The sequence below is a fragment of the Nicotiana tabacum genome, chromosome 13, assembly GCF_000715075.1.
Source record: "Nicotiana tabacum cultivar K326 chromosome 13, ASM71507v2, whole genome shotgun sequence".
Classification (NCBI taxonomy): Eukaryota; Viridiplantae; Streptophyta; class Magnoliopsida; order Solanales; family Solanaceae; genus Nicotiana; species Nicotiana tabacum.
This window is the reverse complement of record NC_134092.1, coordinates 76,419,773-76,434,689: the sequence shown is the minus strand read 5'-3', so window position 1 is coordinate 76,434,689 and position 14,917 is coordinate 76,419,773.

Sequence of the window (14,917 nt, the reverse complement as noted above, 5' to 3'; positions counted from 1 at the left end):
CCGCTCGCAGGTGGTCCGCATGCTCATCCTCTGAACGGGAATAAACCAGAATATCATCAATAAATACTATCACGAACAGATCTAAAAATGGCCGGAATAGGCTATTCATCAAGTCCATAAATACAGCGGGTGCATTAGTCAACCCGAAGGACATGACAAGGAACTCGAAGTGGCCATATCGGGTCCTGAAGGCTGTCTTCGGAATATCTTTTTCCCGAACTCTAACCTGGTGGTACCCCGACCTCAAATCAATCTTGGAAAAGCATCTAGCTCCCTGCAACTGATCAAACAAGTCATCGATCCTTGGAAGTGGATACTTATTCTTAATAGTTACCTTGTTCAACTGCCTATAATCGATACACATCCTCAGCGAGCCGTCTTTCTTCCGCACAAATAGTACCGGTGCACCCCAAGGTGAGGTACTGGGCCTAATGTAACCTTTCTCCAGCAAATCTTTTAACTGCTCCTTCAACTCCTTCAATTCGGCAGGTGCCATTCTATACGGAGGGACGGATATTGGTTGAGTTCCTGGAAGCAAATCGATGCTAAAATCAATCTCTCGCTCTGGAGGAATACCTGGAAGCTCATCTGGAAACACATCTGCATACTCTTTGACTATGGGAATAGACTGAAGTGTAGGTATCTCAGCATCTGCATCTCTAACTCGCACAATATGATAAATGCACCCTTTTGCGATCATTTTCCTCGCCTTCAGATAGGAAATAAACCTACCTCTGGGTGTTGGTGTATTACCTACCCATTCAAGGATTGGCTCACCCGGAAAATGAAATTTGGCTACCTTTGCTCGGCAATCAACTATGGCATAGCAAGCTGCCAACCAGTCCATGCCCATGATAGCATCAAAGTCCATCATCTCTAGCTCAACTAGGTCAGCTGAGGTCTGACGACTACAAATTGTCACCGTACAACCTCGGTAAACCCGTCTAGCAATAATCGATTCTCCGACCGGTGTAGATACCGCAAAAGGATCACTTAGTATTTCAGGCACTATACCAAATTTCCTCGCGACAAATGGGGTAATATACGATAAAGTAGATCCTGGGTCTATCAAAGCATAAGCATCATGAGAGAAAATGGTTAATATACCTGTCACAACGTCTGGTGAAGACTCCTGGTCCTGTCGACCCGCTAAAGCATAGATACGGTTCTGATTACCACTTGAACTGGAACCTCTACCTCTGCCTCGACCTCTACCAGCCGAAGACTGAGACTCACGCCTTGAAGGATGCACGGACATAGACGATCCTGTTGCTGAACTCGCTGGTTGTGCCATTCCCCCAGAATCTCTATTTGGGCAATCTCGCATCATATGCCCCGGACGCCCACATGTATAACAAGCATCAGAACCTGCTCGGCATTGACCCAAGTGTCCTCTACCACAGATGTCACATCGCGGAGGAAATGACCATGTCTGCGCAGAACCTCGTTGTCGCTGCAAACCCGACGCCCGTGAGCTCTCACCTGGTCCTGACTGAGTATAGCGGTCATACCCGTAACCCTGTAACTGAGGTGGCGGAGGCCTAGGTGGCCGTCCGAAGTACTGGGTCCTATAACTACCCTGAGATTGCTCCTGAGACCTGGGAAATCTCATCCTCTTACGTTGCCCTTGCTCAGCCCTCTCTGTACCCTGCTGCCGACGCCTACCCCTTTCTATATTCTGGGCGAATGCCTGAATCCGGGAGATATCCATACTATCCTGCAATGCAGCGGTGGCACATGCCTCGGTTAACTCTGGGGCTAACCCTGCTATAAACCTGTGAATCCTGTCCCGCATAGTAGAAACTATGGATGGTGCATATCTGGCCAATGAGTCAAAACGGAGACTATACTCTCGAACACTCATATTACCCTGCTTGAGGGCTAGAAACTGATCGACTCGAGCCTGTCGGATCTCCCGCGGTAAGTACTGGTCAAGGAAAGCATCTGAAAAATTCTCCCAAATAGCTGGAGGTGTATCACGTCCCCTGGACCTCTCCCATCCCTCATACCAAAGGATGGCTATATCTCGGAGTCGAAAAGCTGCTAGCTCAACTGCCTCTTTCTCCGTGGCATGCATAACACGAAAGATCCTGTGAAGCTGATCTATGAAATCCTGCGGGTCCTCCCTCTGATCTGTCCCCGTGAACTCTGGGGGACTCAAAGCAATAAACTCTCGGACCCTTGAACTCCCAGACCCCTCAGAAGTTCCTGCACTAGCTGATGCCCTAGCATGTTGCTGGGTAGCTACCAACTGTGTCAACAAATGCACCGCACTCCTTAAGTCCTGATCTGATGGAAGTGGAGGGGGAACTGGATGTGCGGTTTCCCTAGGAATCTCCGTAGTTAGTGGAGGAGCCGGTAATGGCTGAGTAGGGGTCTCCCCTTGAGCCTCAGACTGGGCCCCATCTACTGGGGGTACCCTGTTGGTCCCCTCACCTACTACTGTATCTCTCCTCTAGCTAGCCGTAGTCTTCCTAGTCACCGTCATCTGTGCATGCAAACACCAACACATAAGTTTAATTCAAATTTCCTATAACTCAGTTCTATAGCACGATTTAGATTTCAAAGAAGTGTAACCAACTCCTAAATGCCCTGTAGTTCCTTGCTTATATAATGTGGTGCACAACACATCTATAAACAAGACCCTACTAGACACGGCTTGTAGACTCCCTAGGACAGAACTGCTCTGATACCAAGTTTGTCACGCCCCGAACCTAGGAGCGAGACAAGCACCCCGTGCCTCACCTAACTTGGCGTACCAAATTGCGACTAAGTTGAACACATAATGTCATACTTTGGCCATGGGGCCACCTTGCAAGACAATTTGCGAAGCAAAATATAAAACTGAATGGAAACTAGCACTAACTAAATATCAATATAAAGCTAGGCCGACAAGGCCGTCATAGCTACTACAGCTGACAAACCACCAATTTATACAAACCCAACATAATGCACTAACCAACAGGATACGCCTACAAGCCTCTACTGATAGATGTACTGTGATCGGAACAGGGCCCCGACCTACCCATAACATATATACAGATATACATAAGATGTACACAAAACTCTAGTCCTGGCAACTCCGAAAGACGTGGAGCTTACCGATCAGGCGGAACTCGGAAAACACCTACTGAGGAGGTCTACCCGTCTGTCTGTCTGAACCTGCACGCATGAAATGCAGCGCCCCCAAAAAAGGGACATCAGTACGAAATAATGTACCGAGTATGTAAGGTAATAAAATAACTGAAATCTGAAACTGAACTGATAATATGATAACTGAAATTAACTGAGAGTCAAAGATGATCTGGAGATATACTTACCTGCTGATACTGACTCAACTCCTTCAATATAGTAAGTAAAATAATTGTACGGCCTTATAAGGCTCGGTATATATAACTGCTCTGCCATAGTAGGCTCGCTTATAGGCGCTCGGCCATACTAGGCTATGTATCTCGACCATGCTGGGCTCGCTCATAGGCGCTCGGCCACAGTAGGCTCGGTATATAACTTTCCATCTGATCAGAGGTTGCCCAATAGGGGCCTGCCCATCGATTATAGCTCGATGGTAATGAAAATACTGTAATACTGTATATATAGGCTTGCTGCTCTCTTGACTGAAAGAAGACAATACTAAAATTGAATATAGAGTCTCGATAAGGAATAATATTGTAACTTATGAGACTAGAATAGTGTGAATAAATTCATGAATATGAACTTCTCTTTTGTCTCATTACTAACACATGTAGCTACGAGATCATGCCAAAATGAAGGAAGGCTTAGCCTTAACATACCTTATCACAATCTTTTCAATCACCAAGTTGAACTCACCTCTTCGCACCTTAATCTACAAGAATGATAATAATACTATCGTTAAGTTACGAAAGGTACAACTATCGCACAACGAACGACAAACCTATTTTGTATTAAAACGGGCAGCATCTCCCCTATAATATGCCCTTCCTCCAACTTCAAGATAACACCAACAATACAAGGACAGAACAATAACAACATATATACATCATTTTCCAGCCCTATATACACCATCAAATACTACAAAACAGCCCAACACACCCCAATCTCTTCGTACACAAAACGACCACTGTAGTAGTGTCAAACGACCCGAAAATGTTATGACGAACGACCAGCCAACCACCCTACATTTATATGGTGTTTATAAACCCCCTTCCTCCTCCAAAACTCCACAAAATAGTAATAAAACACGCAGCCCAACAGCAACACAAAACAGTCCACAAAACAGTCCGCTACAAGTGAATAACTCGAACTCACGGCTTCCGATCACCATCCCGTGAGTTCTTACAAGTATAGAACGACTTACCATGAATTTACAGAAGAAAAAATGGATGAAAGAGAGCAGTAAACTCACCTTATTTGTTGGATAACTCAGCTCCTATTTTGGTTCTTCAAACTCTAAGTTTTACCTCCAATTGGAACTTGAAAGGGAGAGAAAATCAATTAGGGTTTGTGGGAAATTTTTGGGAGGATTCTTTGCAGAGCTTATGTCTGGTTATTATGCTCTATTTTAAGTCTAATATATGAAGAAAATAGGCCCTTAAAAGGCCTCTTTGGACGACCCGAAATGGCCCATTTTTGGGCTTTCATTTAAGCAAGTAGGTGACACACCTACTTGTCACCTAGCAGCTTGCGCAGTATCGCAAAAATGCACATATCTCTCTACTCCGATGTCGTATTGACAAATGGTTTAATGCGTTGGAAAACAGACTCATAGATCTTTAATTTGATGTGTGGAACACACTATAACTCTAAGTATATTGGGAGAAAATTACAGTTACATTTGACCCAAAGTTTCAGTAAAACTTATGAATGTAACTTGTGATGACTTTCATCGACTTTTGTTCCACAACTCGCTTGACTTAAAAACATAACACACGGATGTAATACGACTAATATAAATCATAACATAATCTCTTTATCATATTAATCACCCTAGTCTCACCCCAAAGGTACATGTTATAACATTCCCAACTTGTCGACTTTCGATGAAACATTGTTTTATTTAATTGCTTTAGCTTCTGAACTGTCCAACCCTCTTTGTACTTGTTGTTCATGATCTTCAATATTTGTAACCTCAGAGGTAACATGATTAACTTATTTATATACTTTTAAATATTATCTCATTTTTTTGTCCTACATTAGTTTGCTTACGACGCATTTTTACATACGAAAATACAGGGTGTAACACAACCGCAAATAATATATCCTACTAAATAGTCATACCCAATAAAAATTCAAATTTTTCAAGTTCATATGTTGCTAAACAAGTAGCTTCACTTTTAGTTTTTAGATCTTCACTAACTTCTATTAGTTTCAATAAAACATCTCTTATTTATGGTGCTTGAAATCTTAATTCTTTAATACTTTCAATACGACTTTCCCAACGTGTCTGTGACAATAATTTTGGAGTTATGTTGGGTACAAAGTCTTTTAAAACTTTACATCACTTAGTAGAAGAAGCAAATAATGTATATATACGTTGTATCACTACAAAGAATGATGTAGCTTTCGTACAAGAATTAGCTATATCACAAAGTACCAAATTTAAATTATGACAACCACAAGGTGTATAAAATGCTCTAGGATTTACATCGAGAAGTTTGTTTTGCACTCCTTGATATTTTCCCTTCATGTTGGACTCGTTATCATATCCTTGTCCTCTTAAATTATCAATATCAAGTCCAATATTATTTATCTCATCTATAATAACTTCAAAAAGACCCTTTTCACTTGTATTATCCACTTTTAAAAACTCCCAAAAATATTCATTAAAATGTTTATTGGAGTAGCTGAATTATTCACACCTCGCAATATAAAAGACATTTGTTCTTGATGACTTGCATCTGGAGTGCAATCAAGTATGATTGAGAAGTACTTTATTTCTTTTATTTTTTCAATAATTTTATTCTTGATTTCACTTGCCAACGAGTCTATCAATTTATTTTGTATATTATGTCCAAGATAATGATTATGAATTTTATCATGCTTAATTCGCCGAATATGTTCTTGCATAACTGGATCAAATTTTGCAATCATTTCAATAAGGCTTAAAAAATTTCCATTACTTTCTTGATAGATTTTTTCATTTTTTTCCCTAAACGCCAAATTATTTTTTTCAAGAGTTTTGATCACAGCAATAATTCTTGACAATACATTTTTCTAGTGTGCTCTATCTCTGTTAATTTGATCTTGCACATCTTTATCAATTATTTTATTTTTGTGTAATCTCTTTTCTAAATCAATCAACGCACCCATATTGATAATATGCTCATTTGTTATTTCATGAGCTTTGAGCTTAGCACTAATATTTCTCCAATCGTTATTACTTTCACTAGCTAGTTTACTATTACAAGTACTAGAAGTTGTACTAAATAATTTACAACAAAAATGAAAAACTTTATCCAAATCTTTAGAGTAAACTAACTATTTTCTTTCATGCCTTTCCCCATTTGCCAATTTTTGAATATAAGGTGTTGTAGAAAAATGTCTTAAGAATTTATCCTTTGGAAAATTTATGTCGGTTATTCTAATTGGTCTTTTTTCTACTAATAGATCTCTCAACTTTGTATCTATAATATTCCATTGACTTTGGTCGTATATATTTTTAGAGATGCAATTATTCAAATCATTTAGGAGTTCTTGATTTTCTGGAACTATGTCAGATTTTACAGTAACTTCTTTTAAATTTTCTTTTTGGATGTTATTATCATCTAACTCAACTCTATTAGTGACTTGTTCATTTGAAGAACATCCTCCCATATTTTCTTGTTCAAGATTGTTATTATTTGTTAAAAATCTATCAAGTGCTCCTTTTTGGGATTTAATTAATTCTTCACATTTTCTCTTTTTTTCTCTATTTGCATAACATGATTCATATTTTCTAGTTGACATATTTAAATTGAAAAAAATTTAATAATAATCAAAACAAGAATATATACTTAGGAAATAAGAATATCAATAATTACAAATTTTGAATGAAAAAATATAATATAAAGTTAAAATAATAAACCTGGTTCAAGAATTTGATAAGTTGATATAACGATATCGAAATAGTGTTGCACTGCTTTAAAATAACGATTGCTTTTTTCTTGTTGCAATGCTTGAAATTTTGAAGAAGACACCAAAAAGCATACTATGATCTTTTGTGAGCACACAACCGTAAGTTTTCTCGAATGGAATAGTCAATAATAAGAGAGTAAGAATGTAACGACCCGACCGTTCTTTTTTCTTTCTAGATCCCCATTCCCCTAAATAAGACTTCTTGTATGTGCTTTTACTATTTTATGACTAGCGGGAATGGTTAGTTCGGGATTTGGAATGGTTCAGGTTGAAATCGGAACACTTGGTTCCTTAAGGTTCGCTAAAAGGGCTAAGTTTGACTTTGGTCAATATTTTTGAGTAAACGACCTCGGAACCAAGATTTGACGGTCCCAATAGGTTCGTAGGATAATTTTGGACTTGGGCGTATGTTCGGATTGGGTTTTGGATGACCCGGGAGCGTTTCAACGCTTAATATTGATAGTTGGCACCTTGAAAGTTTTAAAATTCTTTAAATTTAGTTTGGAGTAGGTTTAGATGTTATCGAGGTCCGTTTGGGATTTCTAGCCTGGGAATAGTTTCGTACGATGATTTAAGACTTGCACACAAAATTTGAAGTCAGTATAATTCGGCGCGTTCGGAGTAAGTTGGAAGAACTTGAAGTTCATAAGTTGATTCTATTGGTCGTATGGTTCTTAGTTTTAATGTTGTTATCTGTGTTCCGAGGGTGCGAGTGACTCCGTTTTATGTTTACAAACTTGTTAGTATGTTTGGACGATGCCTCGGGGGTAATCCGGATGATGCACGGATCGAATTAGGACTCAAAAGGGCTGCTGGTGCACCAGATCTAGTGTGCGAGCTTGTGACCGCAAAAGCGGCTTTGGGGCACTTGGCCAGTGGCCGCAGAAGCGAAGAACCACGCGCAGAAGCAGCCTCGCTTCTGCGAGAAATATCCTGCAGGTGCGATGAGGCCGCAGGTATGCTTGACCATCTGCAGAAGCGGTATCCCATCTGCAGAAGCAACCAGTGCTGGGCCTGGGGAATCCCGCAGAAGCGGACCTTTCTCCGCAGAAGCGGTGCTGCAGATGCAGCCCAATGACCGCAGGTGGGAAAGTCCTGGAGGCAATGATAATGGGAATTGTGTATTAACCTTGTAATAACTTTTAATCCAAATGCTTATAAAGTATCCTCTCTTCTTGTGGAGCGGGTCGTACGACTTCGGTATAATCGTGCGTGATAATACTTGGATTTTTAATGTTTATATTTGATGTTATTTCATGGTTTGAGAGGTTAAAAATAATATCAGACAGAAAGTTATTTGAGATTTACCATGTGTAAAGGGATTGTTTATTTCCTGGTTGTTATTTAATTGCTGTAATTGTATGCATAATCCACGCTTATTTAGAACGTCTTTATTTATTATTGTTGGCCTATAGTAAGTGTCGATGTCGACTCCTCGTCACTACTTCTTCGAGGTTAGACTTGATACTTACTGTGTACATGTTATTTATGTACTCACGCTACACTTTTACACTAACCGTGCAGGATCTGAGGTAGGTGCATCTGGCGGTCCTACCGGCGCGCATCCCAGATATCCCGAGGCCTAGTGGTGAGCTGCTTCCTGAGCCGTTCTGTAGCCCCTAAAGTCTCTCTTTTGTACTTAAATTTTGTCTACTTTATTTTAGACAATAGTTAAAGTTTTGTATATTCTACTAGTTGTTCATACACTTGTGACACTAGATCTTGGCACACACACACTAGTAGACTTTATGGTTTTGGAGCACTTATATTACTATGATTGCCACTCAGTTGTCTTAGTTTTCATTTATTGAATTTTCCATTCTTTAATTCCCTAGTAAATAGAATTTAATTACTTGAAAACTCATTAAAAGAGTAATAATGTGGTTTAATTCACTGTTGGCTTGCCTAGCGGTAACGTTAGAAGCTATCATGGCCCATAGTAGAAATTGGATCGTGACAACATGGTATTAGAGCACTAGGTTCACGTAGGTCTCACAAGTTATGAGTAGGCCTAATAGAGTCTTGCGGATCGGTGCGGAGACGTCCGTACTTATCTTCGAGAGGTTATAGGGTGTTAGGAAACCACTCTTCCTTCATCTCCTATCATGCAGTTGATGTGGTACTAAGTATCTTTCTCTTATTCTCTCACAGATGGTGAGAACGCACGCAGCGGATGTTCCAGACCATGGAGGAGCTGCTCCCCCTGATGCTAGAGGCTGAGGCTGCGGAGGGCTCCAGCTCGTGGTAGAGGACGAGGGCATCCTAGAGTTGCTTCAGTTATGCCACTAGTGGATCCAGTAGAGGATCCTATTATCGAGGAGCAGGGCGAGGTGCCTGCAGCAGAGCCAGCCATGGTAGATTTCATGTCCGCACCGGGATTCCAGGAGGTCATGGGCCGTATGCTACGGTTCGTGGATTCTATGACTCAGGCTAGTTTATTTCCAGCAGACCCGGACATATCTCAGGCGGGAGGGGGAGCACAGACCCCTACCTCTCAGGCTCTAGGGTATGCAGCTGTCGTATATCAGACCCCGAGCGCACTACCCATGGGCGGAGCCCAGCCAGTAGCAACAACTATACCCGAGCCTATACCAGCTGCGGCCGGCGAGCCGCAGAAGCTATTAGACAGATGGACCAAGCTTTATCCTCCTGTCTTTGGAGGTGAGCGACATGAGGACCCCAAGGACTTTGTTGATCGGTGCAGGGACAGACTGCACAACATGAGGATATTGGAGTCACATAGGGTGGATTTTACTACTTTACAGCTGGAGGGCAGGGCTCGTAGGTGGTGGCAGTCATATCTCTTTGGCAGACCAGCAGATTCACCTCCCATGACTTGGGACTGGTTCACCCATTTTTTTTGGATAGGTATATCCCGCCCTCTCAGAGGGAAGAGTTACGGTTTTAGTTCGAGCAGCTCCAGCAGGGTCAGATATCAGTGACCGACTATGAGGCGAGGTTCTCTTAATTGTCTCACCGTGCACTTATGATCATTCCCACCGATCCAAAGAGAGTGCGGATGTTTGTTGCAGGTTTGCACACAAGTATTCAGGCTACCGTGGCCCGAGAGGTTGAGATGGGGACTTCTTATGAGCTAGTTGTAGAGATAGCTCGGAGGATCGAGGGTGTACGTCAGTGTAGGCGGGAGCAGGCTATTAGGGATAAGCGGTTTCGGTATTCTGGAGAGTTCAGAGGTGCCCCGGCTGGGGGCAGAGGCCAGTTTGTGAGAGATCAGTCTAGCCGGCCCACATATCCAGCACCGCCACCTCCTCGGGGTGCTCCAGTGTGACCTTATTTCAGCGCCATGCCATAGAGTTCCTATCGCCCACCAACTATTCAGGGTTCCTCCAGTGGGTATTCAGGCCATCAGGGTCAGACTTCAGGTCAGCAGCCCACCGTACCGAGTTATTGTTTCGAGTGTGGGGATCTCAGTCATGTGTGGAGGTTCTTCCCCAAGCTTCGGGGCAAGGCAGTGCAGTAGGGTCAACAACCTATGATTGCAGCACCAGCTGCCCCGCCAGCCGTCCGACCGCCCAGAGGCGGAGGGCAGGTGCTAGGGGTCGTCCTAGAGGTGGAGGCCAGTCGGGTGGAGGCCAGTCAGGTGGCGCTCCAGCTAGGTTCTATGCTTTTTCGGCCATACCAGATGCAGTGGCCTCAGATGCCGTGATCACATGTATTATTTTTGTCTACGGTAGGGATGCTTCAGTACTATTTGACCTAGGATCTACATATTCATATATTTCATCTCTGTTTGCTCATTTCCTGGGTGTTCCTCGTGAGTCATTGGGTACTCCTGTCTATGTGTCCACTCTTGTGGGCGATTCTGTTGTTGTGGATCGGATCTACCAGTCCTACATTGTTACATTCTATGGTTATTAGACTAGAGCGGATCTTCTGCTGCTCGATATGACTGACTTTGAGGTCATCCTGGGAATTGGTTGGTTATCTCCATATCACACCATCCTTGATTGCCATGCCAAGACTATTACCTTGGTGATGCCAGAGTTGCCTAGATTGGAGTGGAAAGGGTTCGTATGTCAGTGCATCTAGCCGGGTTATCTCTTTTCTGAAGGCTTAACACATGGCCGAGAAGGGTTGTTTGGCTTATCTAGCTTATGTGTGAGATACTACCATAGAGACTCCGGCAATTGATTCAGTGCTCGTGGTCCGGGAGTTCTCCGATGTGTTTCCTTCTTACCTACCAGGCATGCCACCAGATCGTGATATCGATTTCTGTATTGATTTAGCCCCAGGCACCCAACCTATCTCTATCTGTCACGACCCCAAATCCACTGTGATGGCACCTAACCCATTTCCCCTGCTAGGTAGGCTAATTAACCACTAACCAATTTCAATAACAATTAATAAAGCGATTAAGTAAAGAAATCTGAATCTTATACATTCCCCAAGGACTGGTAGTACAAATCATGAGCTTCTAAGAATAGAGTTTTCAAAGAAGAAATGAAGTAAATACATCATCCGTTTGAAAAATACATTAACAGAGTTTTATAGATCTAAGGCTACCATGAACAAGAGGCAGCTACAATGGGGACGCAGGTACATCTTCAAATCCATCTCCCATCGAACATAGCAACATCAGTAGTCAGTATCTGTACGCAAGGTGCAGAAGTATAGTATGTACAACCGACCCCATGTACTCAATAAGTAACAAACCTAACCTTAGGTTGAAAGAAGTGACGAGCTAACACAAAGGTCGGTCCAACACCAATATTCCACAACAGTTCATAACAACATAGTACAAGTAACAAAAGAGGTATCTCAGAAATAAAATGCTCAGTTCGTTCACAGTTCTAGAAAAATAGGCATTTCTTTTCAAGTATCTTAGTGAAAATCCAAATCTCTTACCGAAAATGCCAAAATACGAGTAAGTTTGAAAACTGTGGTTTTTCCCAAAAATCCTTTCAATAATAAGTAAGATGTTTCATTTTCCTTTTAGATAGCAAGTGTAAAATTTCTCTCTATGCCCATATGTCAAAATGTATGAGAGGTCATAAATGACGTGATACTATACATCATGAGGAAAAATGCATCTCTATGCCTGTATGTCAAGTGCGCATGCCAAATGCGATGCAAATCAGTGATAAAGATCATATGCATAGTCTCAGAGTATCAATTCACACCGTCCTCCCAGTCACTCAGCACTCAGCACTCGACACTCGCACTCCGGACAACTCCGGGCACCTACAAATAGATAATTAACCCTTTGAAAGTCCATAATGACTGAATCATAACACATACTATCATCTGGATTGCTTCGGCCACAACCTCACAGTCCACAACCATGAAACAATCTGCTCCTGAGAACTCCCAGCCTCCAAATCCATAAAACACGCGAATCACCATATCTGATTCCATCTTCACCGCCCGAATGTCTAATACATCTCTCATACATAATCATCCCACGAGGAGTACTTCTAAAATTCTTCCGTGCCACCTAGCAATATTTGAATATCAGCAGTCGATCAACTAGGAGAGTGCCGCAGTACCCGTGAAGTATCCATAAATCAAAACACATTGCCCCTTCTGAAATGTATACTCTCATCAAGCCATACCGAGTAGTATTATCAGTTACCTAGTCATCTGAAACCGTCCATGCTGCCTACGAATCTATGCCTTTCCCTTCCAAACTGACATGTGACCTTGCACATGAAAATCTCAATCCCACACAACACCGCATCTACGATGCCATCCTGTGAAGAGTACAAGAATTTCATAATCAACTATGAGTCCCAAGCATAATACATACCCGATCAGTCAGAAATCTTCCATTTGATCTCATCCCGGAGAAAATCCCAATACGCAACATATTCCTCACGGCGATAGGAAATATACTCCTCGAACCATAGTAAAAACCATTGAGGACTCTTTGAAATCTATTTGCACATAACCAAGCTATCAGAACCGAATCTCTCTAACTCAACCCAGTCACGCAGGTCGCCAAAACCCAAGAGCATTGCCACGAATCACCTGTGGAGACTAGCCACATCATAGGTACCTAAAGAACCGATTATATCCATTACTGTGCTGATCCAACCTACTACCACGTTGTCCTATTTCTCCAAGTCCCTTCCAAATTGCCTTCAAATTGATACTTCTCCTCGCTAGAACACCACGATCCTTAACCAAAATTCACCACACAAGAGGCCCTAGTATAAAACCACAACGCCCTAAGGCCCATAAGCCGTTGACTTCCCTCTTAAGAACCCCAAAGCACCACAACCGCGACACCCACTCTAAGGAGACCTTATATGAACCTAAAACTGTTTCCTTCACCTTCTTGATGCCGAAATGCATAATCCACAACGGTATAAAAATGCCACAAGTCTCGACACCATCCAATATAACTCTCAGTTTTTAGCCATATACAAATCTTGAAAATTCCAAATCGCTACATATAAATCTTGAATCCATCAAAACTATTCTCGAGAGTCATCCACTCTACTCAAATCTCAATTAAACTGACCAAACGGACCGAACGACCTGTGCCCCATTAGCAGACCAACACCCAAGGGAGTAACCCACACTCCTAAGCAACTGAGCAGATTCCTACTCCATGTACACTACACCCTTTACGAATAACCACTCAATTATTTTATGATTCCCATATACCCATAGAGTGTAATACAACATGTATCTCGAATTTCCTTTACCTGAGACATCATCGATCTCGACCTCTGCAAGTCATAACTGATTCACCATTATACCCCGAACCGAAACCAATACAACACATAACTGTGTTGTGATGACTCAAAATGTCATATTTAAATTTAATAGTTAATTATGTGATCTAAGCACTATTTACCATTACTCGACTTGCTTGTGCAGTCCGTAAAAAAAATTTCTGGAAAGTTTTCAGGTGAAAATGGATTAAAATGTGAATTAGATGCTTAAAACATAACTAAGTTGACTTTGGTCAACATTTTGAGCAAACAGACTCAGATTAGTATTTTGACAGTTCCGGTAGGTCCATATCGTGAATTGGGACTTGGGCGTATACCTGGAACCAAATTTCGAGGTCCCTAGCCCGAGATATGGAATTTTGACAAAAAAATTTAAAGTTTAAGTTCAAATAGTGACCGGATGTTGAATTATGTGCAAATGACATCGGAATAGAATTTTGATGATTCCAACAGCTCTGTATGGTGATTTTGGACTTAGGAGCATGATCGGAATTTTATTTGGAAGTCCGTAGTGGAATTAGGCTTGAAATGCCGAAAGTTGAATTTTTGGGAAGTTTGACCGAGGGGTTGACTTTTTGATATCGGGGTCAAAATACGATTCTGAAAATTTTCATAGCTCCGTTATGTCATTTATGACTTGCGTGCAAAATTTGAGGTCAATCGGACTTGATTTGATAGGTTCCGTTGTTGTTTGTAGAAATTGAAAGTTTCAAAGTTCATTAGGCTTGAATCTATGTGTGATTCGTGATTTTAGCATTGTTTGATGTGATTTGAGGTTTCAAATAAGTTCGTATGATATTTTAGGACTTATTGGTGTATTGGGTTGAGGTCCCGAGGGCCTCGGGTGAGTTTCGGATGGTTAACGGATCAAAATGGAACTTAAACAGCTGCTGCAAAAGCTGCTGCAAAAGCTGCTGAAATTTTCTGTTGGAAATGCTGCCATAATCGAACTTCCTGAGGATCGAAGGCAGGCTCGAGATCCATGATCGATGGCAGGCTCGAGAGCCATGATCGAAGGCCACTGCTCGAAGGCCCAGGATCGAGAGCTATGACCAAGGCCAGTGATCGAAGGCCATAAAGATCGAAGCCATGATCGATAGCCAGGATTGATGGCTGTGATCGAG